At 41.4% G+C, this 15,264-nt stretch overlaps 1 non-coding gene across 1 annotated transcript; it reads right to left on the bottom strand.

Annotated features, from left to right (window-relative positions):
* Nucleotides 1-3,022: 3,022 nt before the first annotated feature.
* Trnat-ugu lies at nucleotides 3,023-3,097 on the bottom strand. Its single transcript has one exon. It is a non-coding gene; the product is annotated as a tRNA-Thr (tRNA).
* Nucleotides 3,098-15,264: the final 12,167 nt, after the last annotated feature.

The following is a 15,264-nucleotide window of genomic DNA, read 5'->3' as shown; positions in this document are numbered from 1 at the left end:
TTTGCACAAAAAGTTCACTTTCTGATTATCACTACAATGTTTTCATTGGCTAACAATACGAGCTCCTGACGAGCTACACATCCTGTGACAACCGTACGTCAATAGTACTTTTCACTTCCGCAATATCTGCGGTGCTTATTTTAGGTGATTCACATTGTATATATACATAGATACAGATTGATTCGCAGTTCATGTTACACATTTCTAGAGATTATAGAGGAAAATTAACAGATCAAATTTTACACAGGAACGTCACCCAACGAAGCTACATAGCGTCAGAATTATAGGCGCCGGCTGATTCTGTGATGATGTTACAAACTTTAAAGGATGACGGAGAGCAGAAATGTATTAATTTGAGCCAAGGCTCCCTGTACCGGAAACAAACTAGTCGAAAGTTATAACCGAAAACCGTTCTGATACTCTGACATTGGACTACATGTACTGGTACTGTTCAAATGGTTGAAATGGCTGTGAGCACTATGAGACTTAACTTCTGAGGTCCTCAGTCCCCTAGAACTTAGAATTACTTAAACCACACACATCCATGCCCGAGGCAGGATTTGAACCTGCGACCGTAGCTGTCGCGCGGTTCCAGACTGTGGCGCCTAGAACCGCTCGGCCACCACGGCCGGCTACTGGTCTGTTGTTGCTAAGATTGTAGGGTAGACAACTTTCAGGGGAGGTAGTGTGGACCGAAAACAAGGAAAAATTTCTAGTAAATATGGGCTCTAAAATGCATACCTTAAGATTTTTGAGCACTTGTTCTGCAGAGGAGATGTGTTTCACAGTAGCGAAGATGAAGAAGCGCTCATAAGCAGTGACTTATGCATTTTAGGGCCTACGTTTGACAGATATTTTCTCTTATTTTGGACCATAATAGCACATCTGATATTGCATACCCTACAATCTTAGCAACAACAGTGCTAATACATGTATTGCACTGTCAGAGGTATGAGGATTATTTCCGCTTTTAAGCTTTCCAATCTTTCGTTCCTGAACCCGGTAGCCTTACCTCAATTGCATACATTTATCCGTCTTCATCATCACGGAATCTCCCTATATATAAATACACTTACAAACGCCGGCACCTATAACTCTGATGCTCTGTAGAGTCGTTGGATGACGTTTCCGGAAATCAGCTTGATCTACTAAGTCCTCTATACAACCAGTAGCACTGTGTAAATTGAATTTTGAAACAACCTTTATATGTATTTTTATTTGGCAAAAGTATTTTCTTCTTTTTCAACTTGATGATGAGCTGTTATTCGATGATCGCGTTTATACGTTTGATTTTCTTTCACTCGGAAAAGCTTGAAGGTGGGGACAGTTGAACAGTTGGCACTGGGTCGAAATCCCTTAAGCTGCCAGCCACTTACCGCTATTGCCTGTGGGGAAGCAGTTCCTGTCTCACCCCATCATCCTGCAGCGCCAGCGAATGGGCGGACAGGCAGCCCTACGGGGCGTGCTAAAGTGGATTGCTTGGCCTGTTTCCAGGTCGAGATTCATCGAGATGACCGTTATCTATTGTCACGTACGTTTCAGTCGTTACTATCCGATAAATGTTCTAAAAATCTACGAAAATCGTTTTTCACTGTTAATCGGATGACTGATATTTCACACGAAAGTCAGTGTCGGATTTCAATCTTGTGAAGAATTAAATACAGTTTATATCAGTAGGAATACTTATTGCAACGTTTGAATCTAAATCTGATAAAGTTTCAATACCGGTTGAGAGAACATGTGTTGGAAAGAATACTGCGAACTCACTGATAGCAGATTTTGGTAATAGCCACCCATTCACTGGTTGAGCGCGAAAGACTTTACACCTTTCCTCAAGCCCTCACTATCTTTTCAGTGCATATAATATTCATAACAAAGGTGCAACTGCACAGCTCATGTACTTCGATTCTCTTCCTTTCCAGATTTAACCCAGCTCATGATTCTCCTGTATGTGATTCTGTGATCTCATAAATATTTTCCTTACATTAAGGTCCATCTTTGATACTATCACACTTGTTTTGGCGAGGAATCTTCCTATTTCGATTTTAAAATTCGACGACAAAATCATTCCACATCATACAAAAGAGGCAGCTGAATGGCTTTGATACTCAATGCGACAGCGAACTCACTATTTGCGACCTCCATGCTGTCACTTCAGATTGCTCAACTTTTCATTTTCCAGCTTTCTCCTTCCCGTTACGCTGTATCTATGGGCACTGATTGCATGTTCTTACTGAACGCTACAAACCTTTTTCCCTGATTTTCTAGGAAACTGTTATGTATACCGTTTCGAGCGTCCTGGGATGTTGCCCATTGTAGAGACTACAGCTTATTGAATCTCGACGACACCACTGGAGCATAAATCTCGCCTGACCCCAAGTAACGCTCTAAACGGGTCTTCCGGAAGTTTCCATTCCAGTCTGCGGCCCAGTATTTTCTGGCACTGACGCGCCACCTGCATCCCGCCTTTGCAGCACACACAACGGAGCAGCGGGCCTTTCCGCGCTATGCCGCCGCGCAGAGAGGTGCTGGCAACGGTCCGTTTCTCGCAGTCCATGGGTCGCAGAAGGCTCTTCTGCTACATTTAGTCGGCGAGCCTCGTTCCCCACCATTTGGTTCAGCCGTGACAGCCAACGGCTTGTGAAATCAGAACCTCGCCCCCACCTCCTACCTCCGCCCTCGCACTGTGTGCCTTCATCTGTCTGCAGCCTCTCTCCCAGCAGCCGCATCTGGCGCTCCCGTGTTGTGTGCTTTTTTTTTTTTTTTTTTCCTCCTTCACTTCACCATTTCTCTCACTCTCTCTACTGCATATGCGTGGTTTACCTCGAACACATACACACAAACATACACACACACATCCACCCACCCACCCACCCACCCACACACACACACACACACACACACACACACACACACGCACGTGCCACACTCAAGCATTTATGGATCTGAAATGATAATTAAATAGACACCCTAGCTGCAAGCAGGCGTTGATACACTTCATTGGGGACATGTTGAAAACGTGTGCCCCGACCGGGACTCGAACCCGGGATCTCCTGCTTACATGGCAGACGCTCTATCCATCTGAGCCACCGCGGGCACAGAGGATAGTGCGTCTGCATGGACTTATCCCTTGCACGCTCCCCGTAAGATCCACATTCCCAACATGTCCACAACACTACATTCGTAGTGCGCCTAATAGATGTTTGCCCATCATACTCATTACTCGTGGCAGATTAATCTACCATCTTGGGCATTAGACCCAGTCGTTTTGAAATTAAAATCGGAATTAAAACTGACGTTTCGATCGTCTTTACAACGATCCACCACAGGGTGACTAAGTTGCTGGCTTCTCGAATGGATTTCCGTATATTCCGTCGTATTTTGTTGACGCGTGACCACTGTGATCCCTTTTCAAAAAGTTGATAAGCTTCGCTACTTCCGAATTTTCGCTACCTAAGGCCGCATATAAGCTATAATTTCAGTATTAATGGCGTGAAAAATTCTCCTTTCTACATGATTTGACCAATTAATGATCTGACTGTGTTAGTGAAGTAAGTCCTAGTGGCGAACTTTCGTAGTGCAAGCAAGTATACAGAGTGGTTAAAATGCCCTTGCCCATGGGCTTTATGCAACCCGCAACAGCTGTAAATATCACGTGCCAATTTTCAAATTCTGTCGCTCGCTGCACACAAACTCTTAATCCTATAGAAGAAATGAACAGGACCTTGTTCAACAAAAGACTACACAAGTGACCTTGAAACGCATTTTTCTTGAATAACTAGAAAATGGTGACCTCCAGCGAAAACGTATCACAGTGCCAAATATAACTAGAGTACATTTCGTACAAAAATGTCGTGTTCATTATTTCTGTAAGATTAATACCTTGCCCATAGTGAGTGAGAAATTACGATAATCTTGCACATGCTTTTTGAAGCCATTGTGGGTTACATAAAACCCATAGGTAGGGGCAAATGGATCACCTTGTATAAAGAAATATTTTATATGTGTTACACTGAGACAAAATTGCATCTAAGGTCTTTAGAAGTTCTAATGCAGCTCATGTGAAAGCGTAATTTCTCATACAAGAAGCATGTGCGACGTAAATGGAACTGCCGTTTGTATGGTCTGACATCTAATGACATAAGAATGAATTGGTGAAATTTAGGCTAACGTCTCGAAATATTCATTAGTACAACTCTGCCGCTTGGTATCTAAGTCCTCCTCGGGTTCGACCTCCTGAATTGATATTGCCTGCCAATCACCTGCTAGAGTATCACAATAAAAAAGCGTCCAATACAGCGCCCCTCCACAGATAACTTGACTGTGAACGGTTTGATGACGTTGAAAGCCGTCTATTAAAGAGGCTTTCATTCAGTAGATTCCTCCGTGAGATGACAATCACTATGCAAGGGCTACACAGTTCTCTGCAGTTCGCGATTTCACTTAATTGGATTGTAAATATTTATAGTGCAATGGATCTTCTGAAGGTAGATTGTTTATAGTAATCTGTGCTTTCACCGACAAATACTGAGAACAGAGACTACAGGAGCACATGTGCAAATGACCCTAATACTTCGTATGAAATAATTATTTCGTGAGAAAGTAGGTTTGAAGTTAATTTCAGTTACTGTTTAAAACGACCATGGAAATTCCTGAACCATACGTACAAATGTGCACAATAGCACCACGTGATCGTACAAATACCATACATTCACAAAAGAAGAAACGAACCCAACACCCTGTTAATACACGGTGTTCAAAATGTCTCTCCGCAGTGCCGTATGGTTGTTCGCCTGCCTGGGTTACTTCCCTTCAAGTGGACTGTCCCAATATTCCATTACGTGAAAATTTGAAAGTAAAAATGAATATTCAATAAATTAATAACTTGTATTTCACTGAGTTTCATTTCGGTATATTCACTGCGGCATATGGCGTGCGCGGCTAACAATCATACGGCACTGCAGAGAGAGTTTTTGAACACCGCCTACTATTAGTTGGTGATCTATTTACACAGATGACCTAATTACAGACTGATATTAATCCTTTCATATTCGGACAATGATTCGATCTGAACAAAGAAACCAAACATTACACACATGAATAAACGTCTGCCATTATCATTATTGTTATTATTATTACTATTATCACGAACGGTCGTAGCAGCAATAATGGTACAAATATTCACAGTATTAACCTTATTAATTCATGTTATTACTTGCTCACATTGCCGTTATAGACAATTAAATCATACTAATACTCTTTGCACATTAAAACTGTTTTTTCTTAGGGTAGGGTGAAAAAGGTGTTTATGTATGAAACCCTGCTCCGATGTAAGTGAGGGCCTGATGGTCCTAACTAGACCAAGTATAATAAATAAATAAAATAAAAAATTAAATAATCTGAACTTCTACTAAGATATCGGCGTGCAGTACGATGTAAATACCGTGTCTAGCTGCAAGCGAAGCGAGAAAGGAAGAAGGCGTAAATGTGCATTTTCCGAATGTACGAGGGCAAGGTGAACTCCACACTAACCGCCTAGCGACCTGATTGGTTGATAAGGCTCTGCCTTTAAAATATTGCTTACAAATATGCTCCATAACTAAACATAAACCTGTGCTTGCATTCGAAAGCATGGACAACGTAGCCTTTGGATCGTGATTCTGATCACGCGGAGGAATCCACTCAATGAAAGACTGTTTAACAGACGGTTTTCAACATCATTAGGCCTTTCAGAGTCATCTGTGGAGTGGAGGCTGTATTTGACGCTTTTTTCTTGCGATAATGTATCAGGTCATTGGTAGGCAATATCGATTCGTACCCGAGGAGCACTTCGATACGACGCAGCAGTTCTCTTGGGTCCGCTGCAGTAACAGTTGAAATGTCTGTTTGAATAGCAGTTCTAGTTTACAAATCAAACGGCCTAATGTCCAAAATGAAATTATTTGATACGACACTGTCCGAGGGTGCTCTCGCGCTTATCATCTTCTCAGTTGTTCAATAATATTGCGGGTAACAACTGTAGAGATCATTGGACAATAACTGCAAAATGTTCCACTTGTGTACATGTTGTGATTCTAGATTAACAATACACTTGGATGGTACCAGCATGTGGAACATTTAAAAAGAAAGCTTGTCTGCATTTAGAAACCTCTCATCTCTGTGTTGACCTCTAGAAAGGATTCCTAGCATATTTTTCAAACTCAGTTCTGTCCTATTACACAGTCTTTTGGGGAAATGTAGCTAAAGTCAAATATGTATTTCCCGGCAGATGCATGCAGTAACGACGCGAAAGCCGGTCAATATTTTCATATCTGAAACTGTGAGTTAATACAACAACAGTAACCTGATTTTAATGCTCTTTCACATTTCCTTGTAAATGAAATATGATTCCTAAGTGAATACAACAGGTATCTGACTACTTTTTACCTCATATGTTGCACTGACCAGGACTTCCTCACAGCGCAGCGGAATAACGATACGAGTACCTAGCTTAAGCTAACCAAGATATCTTGAAACCTTACAACAGATCTCTCCTAGGTACGCGCTATCAGGTAGAATTCGTGCGACACACATGTACAGTGGTGTGCGAAATTTAAGGACGAACCCAAATTACGTATGATGTGTCACTGCCAAATAACGTAACTCGATGAAACTTGGACGACATATGGAAAGAACTGCTGCAGCATAGTACGGAAGCTAACAGAAATTGTAAAGTTGGAATGTAATTATGTTTTTGTAAGTTATCGGTGCACAAGTCAGAAAGAGAGCAAGTTATGCTGCTGTTAAACAAGCCTTGGTCTTGTTGTGACAGTCTTTGCCTCTGTGCAGTCTGATACATTCTTGATTGTGGTGTGTTGGTGAGAGATGTATTGAGTAGTGCTGTGTTGACTTGCCGTTCTACCTATTAGATGAAGAAATATTTATTCTAAAGGACAGAAACGATGAATATGATGTATATGTTTGAAGGCGAAAAGAATATAAATTTTGAATAATGTAACGTTTTAAAGAGAACAAGTTTGAGATAATACTGCAGCACTGCGCAGCTTGCTTGTCGGAATGATTATTGTCAGTAAGTTATCTTGCTCTGAGTTGAGAGAAATGACACCCCACTTGCCTGAGTCAAGCATTAAGATATCAACTAATTGAGCTGTTTGGTTTTTATAGAGATTATCTGTTGACATTGTACCCATTTCAGGTCATTGTTCACTTTGTTAACATTAGTATTGCACAGGCCAATGTTATGTGTGAAAATCAAGTGAAAATTTACCGTATCGCTTTGTTTATGTACTTCATTCGAAAATCGTTGACCTCGAATATAATTTAATAGAAACAGTTACTACCTCCACCGCACTTTTAAAGAAGGTTCATCATTACGAGATAGCACATGCACCATGACATGGAACTGTCTGGATATTGCTTGGAAATTTTATTTAAAAATAGAAATCTAATTTAGCCCCTGCCTGCTTGCTGTTTGATGTTTTTCTTTCGAGAACTCTGCAGCAAAGTTATCAAGACACAAGGTAAGTGGAAATTTTTATAAGGGCCAAGAAATTGTTTCACTTTAATTGCGCATTTAATATAAAGACAACTTGTATTCCGACCAGTTACAGTTCGATTGAAATTAGGTTCTGTATTGTCAGAAGTTAGCATAGGAGTTTAAGATACGTAACAGTTTGTGGGTACATAGTTTTAGTAATACAAAGATTTTGTATAGAGTGGGAGGCATATTTGGGCTATGTTTCATACAGAAACATATAGCGGGGAATTTACAAAATACACAATGAGACGAACAGAGGAAACTCTTTTCTTCGAAGACAATCATTATTACACTGCAGTCACCGCGATTCCTGTGGTACCTGCCGGCCTCTGTTGCCGAGCGGTTCAAGGCTCTTCAGTCTGGAACTGCGCGACCGCTACGGTCGCAGGTTCGAATCCTGCCTCGGGCATGGATGTGTGGGATGTCCTTAGGTTAGTTAAGCTTAAGTATGGACTGATGACCTCAAATGTTAAGTCCCATAGTGCTCAGAGCCATTTGAACCATTTCGTATAGGTGTTAGTGGTGACGTGGCACGGAAGAGATGGAAAAAATCGACCCGTTAAAACCGATAACGGTATATTAGTAATGAATAACCGACATTTTCCTGGATTTACTCTGTCTCGATCATAACAGCTCTTTTTCATGTTATCCTAATAACCAGCTAAACAAACCGACATATCAATTTTTCATTGCAACTATACCGAAACTTTTAGTTTTTAAATAAAGCCTTTATTAAAAAAGAGTAATTCGCAACTTTTACAGCGCTTTGAAATATGAGCTTGTTAAATAAAGGGGGAAAAGCGGTCGCAGCTATTCTAATTACAACGCCCACATTTATAAATAGCAGCAAACACACGACACAAGAATCGGTAAGCACTACTAATACAATACTGTACCCATTACCTCGTTGCGTGGCGTATTAGACAGTACGTCTGTAGATAGTTTATAAAAAGCGCTTTAAAAGATTAAAAATGGGGGGAGGCACAACATACTTGCGACGTCATGTAGGAGATAACATCCACAACGTTCCATGAAAAAGAACCAAAATTTGATTGGCATAACTATAATTTTATCGACATATTATAAACGTGACGTTATAACTGAGGCCTTAATTATGTGCTTTCTTCAGGGTGAGTAATTGATAACACCCGAATATGACAATGCAGGAATTCATCAACTCGTGATCTCCCACTCACGCCATCACCCCGCCCATCTCCTTCACCTCCGTCATCTCTGCTGGAGACAATGAGATCAGTTTCTGCCTCAGCCTCAACACCATATCGATCGAGATCTCCTAACTCATTCGCCTCAATTACAATTTTTCAGTCTTTGTTCTAAGTCTGCCATTATAACTGGAAATGATCAAATGAATGTGAATTCCTAAGGGACCAAACTGCGGAGGTCATCGGTACCTAGACTTACTCGTTAAACTAACTTATGCTAAGGACAACACACACATCCATGCCCTCCGGCGGGAGGGGTGTTACTGGAAATAACAGCAATAAAGAAAAGACGGTTTCACTCAGAAACCGATTATTTTTAGCAGTATTAACATTCAGGTTAAACTGAAAACGGAAGAGACCGGTGTAACCAAAAACCGGTTGTTTCAGTGATGACCGCCACCCCTATGGCACAGCAGTCAGACGGCCTTACGCCAATCGAATTGTTTTCACAGCGGCCGAAGAGTTCACTACGTCATAGCTCAGCCAGTTAATATGAAATATTTGTGAATTACAAACAGAAACCTTCCTCTATTATCACTCTACCTATTACTGAAAACCAGATCAGAATCACCCTAGTGATTCCTCAGATTTTTAACACACTGCGAATGCAATTTGAGTTAGTAATGGCAATTTTTGAATGATATAATTACATAATAATAATATTTGGATTTGCGCCTTTACTTGTACCGTGCAACGTTAGCTCTTGCCAAATTTCATGATTTTAAGTAAAAGGCAAGTACCCTAAAGTGTTTAGAAGTGAACGGGAAGTATCCTACAGATTTCGATATGTGAGTTATCAAGTATCAATAATGTTTGTACGTTTGATAGCATAGAGTAGAAGGCTTAAATCTTTTTTATTGTCCAGCGAATGTATACCTTAGTATACGACTTGAATTTCAATTTGATAATTCCACCCGTTCCTGAGGAAAGAGATCTTAACAATCGGACAGACAGACAGATTGACAGGAGGACAACTAAGTAGTTGTATAAGGGTTCCGTTTTAACCACTGAGGTACGAGAGCCTAAAAAGTAAGTAAAGTGTTTGGTATTTCAAAGGTAATCGACATAAGCGCTAGTATATTTATCCCACTGTGAGACAAGACGACCAATGCTGCATGGGAAAATATGTTTGCGGTTGCTACAAAACCATGATTCTATCCAAGCGTGTACCTCCTCGACCGAAGGATATCCACAGCAACGAACGTCCGTATTATTCAAAAAATCGCAGGTAGAGATATCGGGACTATGTGGATGATGCATAAGAAATTCCCAGCGACAATTCTGTAGCGTAGCCGAAACAATCTCGGCAACATGTGAGCCCATCCACATGTTGCCATAGTTGTTCCGAGGTTTCCTTCAACGGACCACGTGACTTTTAATCCCTCAGAAAAACAATCCAATTTACACGATCGTGGGCATGATATTAATTAATAAGTGGACAAGCAATAAGCCAAACTGACTGAAGACTCAAATGAATTGTAAATGGATATCATTTCTCACTGGATTTAACCAGGCAATGAAACTGATCAGAGAACTTCCTTTGCTCACACCAAGTCTGATTAAAAAGCATTTCACGGGAATAAATAAGAAAACAATGAAATCGATAAATACGGAGAAGCAGCACAAACTAGCAACCATCTCGGCAGAATCCTGGACGACGTCGCTTCAGTATGTCCAATCCCAGTATCACAAAACAAAAAAATACAGAGTATCCCAGGAGAAATGGGTAGATTCAGGGATATGACACAGCGTTCATTCGAGGCAGAAAAGCGCAGTAAACGTGGGCTGTACATTGAGTATCTAAAAAGCAATGAACACTTCTTTATCTTTACTACCGCCAAACAAGTCTACTGAACACTCACCCATAGTTCCTAAGGTACGCATCTTAGAGCACATGTTCGCTAGTCTTTCATGCCTCCAATTACCGTTTCTCTCATATCCTTAAATATTGACCAATCCTTGTGGGACACGCTGTCTACTAAATAGTTTCGTACGTTCAATAAGCGGGAAAGCAGAGCATGTTCACGGCAGCAGGCGGAAATGAGAAGTGGTGCCCTTGTCCCACAAACCTTATTGGCCCCCTCTAACCGATCTCAGCACCAATCTCGATGTTTAAGTAACATGTGTGTTTGAGGCATGCAGTTTCGGTTCTCGACCAAAGATGATTCTACCCTAACAAACGAAGGACTATGTATTTATAGTTCTAGACGTGCAAGTGTTTAACGATGGCCATATGAATTCGTGTGGCACACGGCTTCCGTGAATGGTTTTTCATTTATCTAACATCGTACTCAAACAAATTAATACAGAACTTTGATCTTTCCTTCGAAACAATGAAAAAAGGCGTTAACTTTGTTTGGAACTGAATACTGACAGCTACGGTCGCAGGTTCGATTCCTGCCTCGCGCAGTGATGTATGTGATGTCCTTAGGTTAGTTAGGTTCAAGTAGTTCTAAGTTCTAGGAGACTGATGACCTCAGATGTTAAGTCCCATAGTGCTCAGAGCTATCTGAACCATTTGATTTAAAACACTTTATTTAATTGGAAAATCAAATTCCACTGCTTGGTTTAAGGAAAGTTATTAGAACTGGTTTTGGTACAAGCTATTCAGAGGCACCAATCATATCGAAACAAATTATTAAACCTGAGTTCTTTGATTAGAGGAAAGTAGTGGAGGGGCGTCTTAACAGAAGGGAAGAGCATTAACACTTCCAACGCACTCTGCTTACGAACCAGCCACGCAGTGGCTATTAGTATGCCCCGGCGTCTATAGAAAATTCGGGACGCTCAACAAACGGGTACCCCAAGTAGACAGGCTCCGCCTCCGTGGAACATAGACACAAACAGATCTTCACACAAACATTAACATCTACTGACAATGTAAGCCCGTCGCAAGATCCATTTATTCCAGTTCCCTTTAAGCGACTAAAGAGCGCGCAACACCAAAGCTCTGGCAACTGCCTTTAAATTCCAGGTCGGAACAAGCAACAGGGGCGTACAAAAGTAATACAGAACCACGTATTAAGCCCACTGGTAGAACCGCTCCCTAAAGTGCAGGGAAAGCGGCTGTTATTTCACAGACAAAGTTTTGTGCCCTAAGAAACTTCACCACAAGGGAGCTACTGTGATGAATCGCTACGGAGGCCCGCTCTTACAGGGTCGGCGCCAAACTCTCTCGCACAACAAGACAAAACACTGTACTTGTCATCTTAATACACAAGGAAGATACAGTAAGTTTTCAAAGCTTAACATTGCATAATGTACTAAGTAGAAGGTAAATGTCAAACATGGGTGAATGGCCCGCGCCCCCCCCCCCCCAAAAAAAAAAAAAAAAACTGGCATAACGTGTGGTCAAATAACAAGATCATCCAAATGATGGTTATTTTGTTTGAACGAATAATCCAGAGTTCTTCTCACACTTAAACAAGCCTGAAAGTTCTCTAGAGAAAAGAGATGATAACTTTTGAGAAAAGCGATGATAATCAATTCCTGATGAAACTTACAACCTTTAATGTTGTCATAACAGCTGGGTAACCGACAAAGGCAACACAGTGTAATGGTTTACGCAAACGCCTTAAAAGTGCCCACTAAATACTTCGTACAGAATCTTTTAGACGAGGTAAACATGACAATCAGGTGTGACAATAATTTGGGACCCCAACTGATTAAATAAAACTCGCGCAGCCACACGCAACGCACAGTCAGTACACCAGCGTGTTCACGAAGTTCATTATCAACGTAATATACTACCAGCAGAATTTCTTCAATATGTAAAACATTAAGGAAACACTCAATGAGAAAAAATACACAATCCGCACAGCAGCCGATTTTTATCATGTATTTTTTTTTAAAGTTTAATACTAAAATTAGACACACTTCAGAAACGTTCAAATTAATGGCACTTCACGCTGTGAAGTTTGAGCTGTGAGTGCGATGCTACCGTTAATACTTTTACTACCAAATCATCGGCGAGACAAAATTGACAGTTCCAATCGCTAATAGAAATTGGGTTGAATGACCGTACGAATGGTCACAGTGTAAACAGGCACACAGAGGCACAACGATACTGTCACAGGCTCTTACACGGTGAGCACGAAGCAATAAGAGAAAGGAAAAATGGTTCAAATGGCTCTGAGCACTATGGGACTTAACATCTATGGTCATCAGTCCCCTAGAACTTAGAACTACTTAAACCTAACTAACCTGAGGACATCACACAACACCCAGCCATCACGAGGCAGAGAAAATCCCTGACCCCGCCGGGAATCAAACCCGGGAACCCGGGCGTGGGAAGCAAGAACGCTACCGCACGACCACGAGATGCGGGCAAGAGAAAGGAAAGTTTTCAGTGTTGCTGTCCTGGTGTAGTGCAGAAAGGTCACGGCGGGGATGGGGAAGCGGCGTCCTGCTGCAGGCGTGTGATGGAGTTGCTGCCCGAGGCGATGTCTGACGGAAGAATCGCAGGGAGACTGACGACCAATGTCTTCCTGCTGGAAGGACAGTTTCATCTTGATACGCGCACGTTGCCTTTACTGACTGCCATCGAAGTACGCCCGCACGTGCTCGGTCTACACACCACTCAACGAACCTCGGAATCCATGCGATCACAAGAGAGACCGACCCGACCATTCTGCCGCCGTTGTTACGCCGCCCTCTTTCGCCCGTCCTCTCTCCAAGTGTGTCCAAGTCCCTTCCCGATGTCGTCTCGGACCAAACCTTGCTCCCTCTCCCTCTGCCCAAAGATAGGCAGTCCCGGAACGTGGTGCGAGGTGTAGGCAGGAACGAGCCGCGGCTCAAAGTGGTACGAACGACGCATACAACAGACTGTATTCAGATGTTACGTAGCGTTGTTAATCAAACGGGTTGCTGAAGCTTCTTCAGTGACCTCGGTGTTCTTGCATTTTCATGTATCACTCGAGTCTAAATACATCGATTCCGCCACGAAAGAGCCGACGTTATCGAGTTAAAAATACTTTGGCACACGACTTCTCAGGATAGAGGACACCTCCAGCGAATCACCGCGATCCGCCTCCTATACGCCTGAATGCCGTTATAGGCAGCGGCTGGAGCTCCACAGTCATATCGTCTGCGGAGTGACCAGCTATCGTTGGGAGCATGCTACTGTATTAGATTACAGACCGCTGCAGGAACAATTTATTGTTGTGCTGATAATAATCTTCTAAGGCCTTACAGACTTTCTTGTACGATTCTTCCGCCATCAATATTGCTCACTCACACCGATCCAGCTCGTTTAGGTTTCCGTGAAGTGTAACTTGTCAAGTGGTTGTCTGAATGTGTATTAATAACATCTGTGCACTTTAGGCCAATAAGTTTACTTCCTAAACATATTTGTGGCTAATAATAGAAGTGAATTTATAATTAACTGTGCAGTGCACAGAATAATAGATGATAGAAGTAACTGTAGTTTCTATATATATATTATTTATTTCTCTTTAGCGATAAGAATGGAATTTCTTGTTCAGATACAAAAAGTACATAGTTTGCCGATAGACACAGGAAACTGAAAATACCTTGGTTCTAGAAAAGAAAGGATACCGATTGAAATAGCGAGTTTAGTGTAACCAATCAGTCTTTTATTAATATACCTAATGCGTTTTAAAGTTGAAACTTTATAATGGATTATACTGTATATGATGAAAGTATGTGAATGCAGCTTGCCGCTAACTTGGTGTAATGTCTCTCACACATAAACCTGTACAGTAAAGTAAGGGCCTCCTGTTTTATCTTTAGGCTGATCCGTGATAAGACAGGCAAACAATTATACTAATGGAGGATTCTGCGTATTTTCTCTAATTTCATTCGCTCTCTCTCTCTCTCTCTGTCCTTTATCTATATACAGTTTTAAATATAATATTTCATTACGTGAACTCAGCCCAATAGAATCTCTGGTGGAGCCCTTCGTCTTAATATTCAGCGGCTGGCTTGCTGTAAAAGATCTTTATATCTATTATTATTGTTAAGCGCTGCATTCAGTTGGGAAAATCGATCGTTTGAACAATTCGTTCATTTTACGACAGATTTAGAATTTCAGATGTGTCCGAAGCCTTTTTGGATGATTTTATAAAATCTCGGTGATTGCAGGCTTTCTTCATCACAACTGAAACTTCCCCACTAATTACAGGGCCAAGACAATCATCAATGATTCAGACAGAGAACTCATTCGTCATTCACTCTAGAATAAAAGGGTCACAAACCTTATTTCTGAGGAAAATTGTATATTCAATCCATCTCCATTACATGTTCCGTTTTCTGTTGATTCCAAGTCTTACTTCATTTGCGTTCACAGTTTTTCTCTCTCTCTTCAAATAACCTGCTAGTGGCACAAACGTTAATAGCTCGCTTTAGCGAGAAGAAGGGCAAATATGTCTCTTTTAGCAACCTGACAATCTTCCAACAGATACTTCCGAAGCTGTCCTAGTTATCCGTCCCTAACAACCATGGAGAATACATATATGTATCTCTGTTCTTCCAAAGAATAAACGT

This window comes from Schistocerca piceifrons, chromosome 3 (assembly GCF_021461385.2).
Source record: "Schistocerca piceifrons isolate TAMUIC-IGC-003096 chromosome 3, iqSchPice1.1, whole genome shotgun sequence".
Taxonomy (NCBI): Eukaryota; Metazoa; Arthropoda; class Insecta; order Orthoptera; family Acrididae; genus Schistocerca; species Schistocerca piceifrons.
This window is presented reverse-complemented; position numbering and strand designations above follow the sequence as displayed.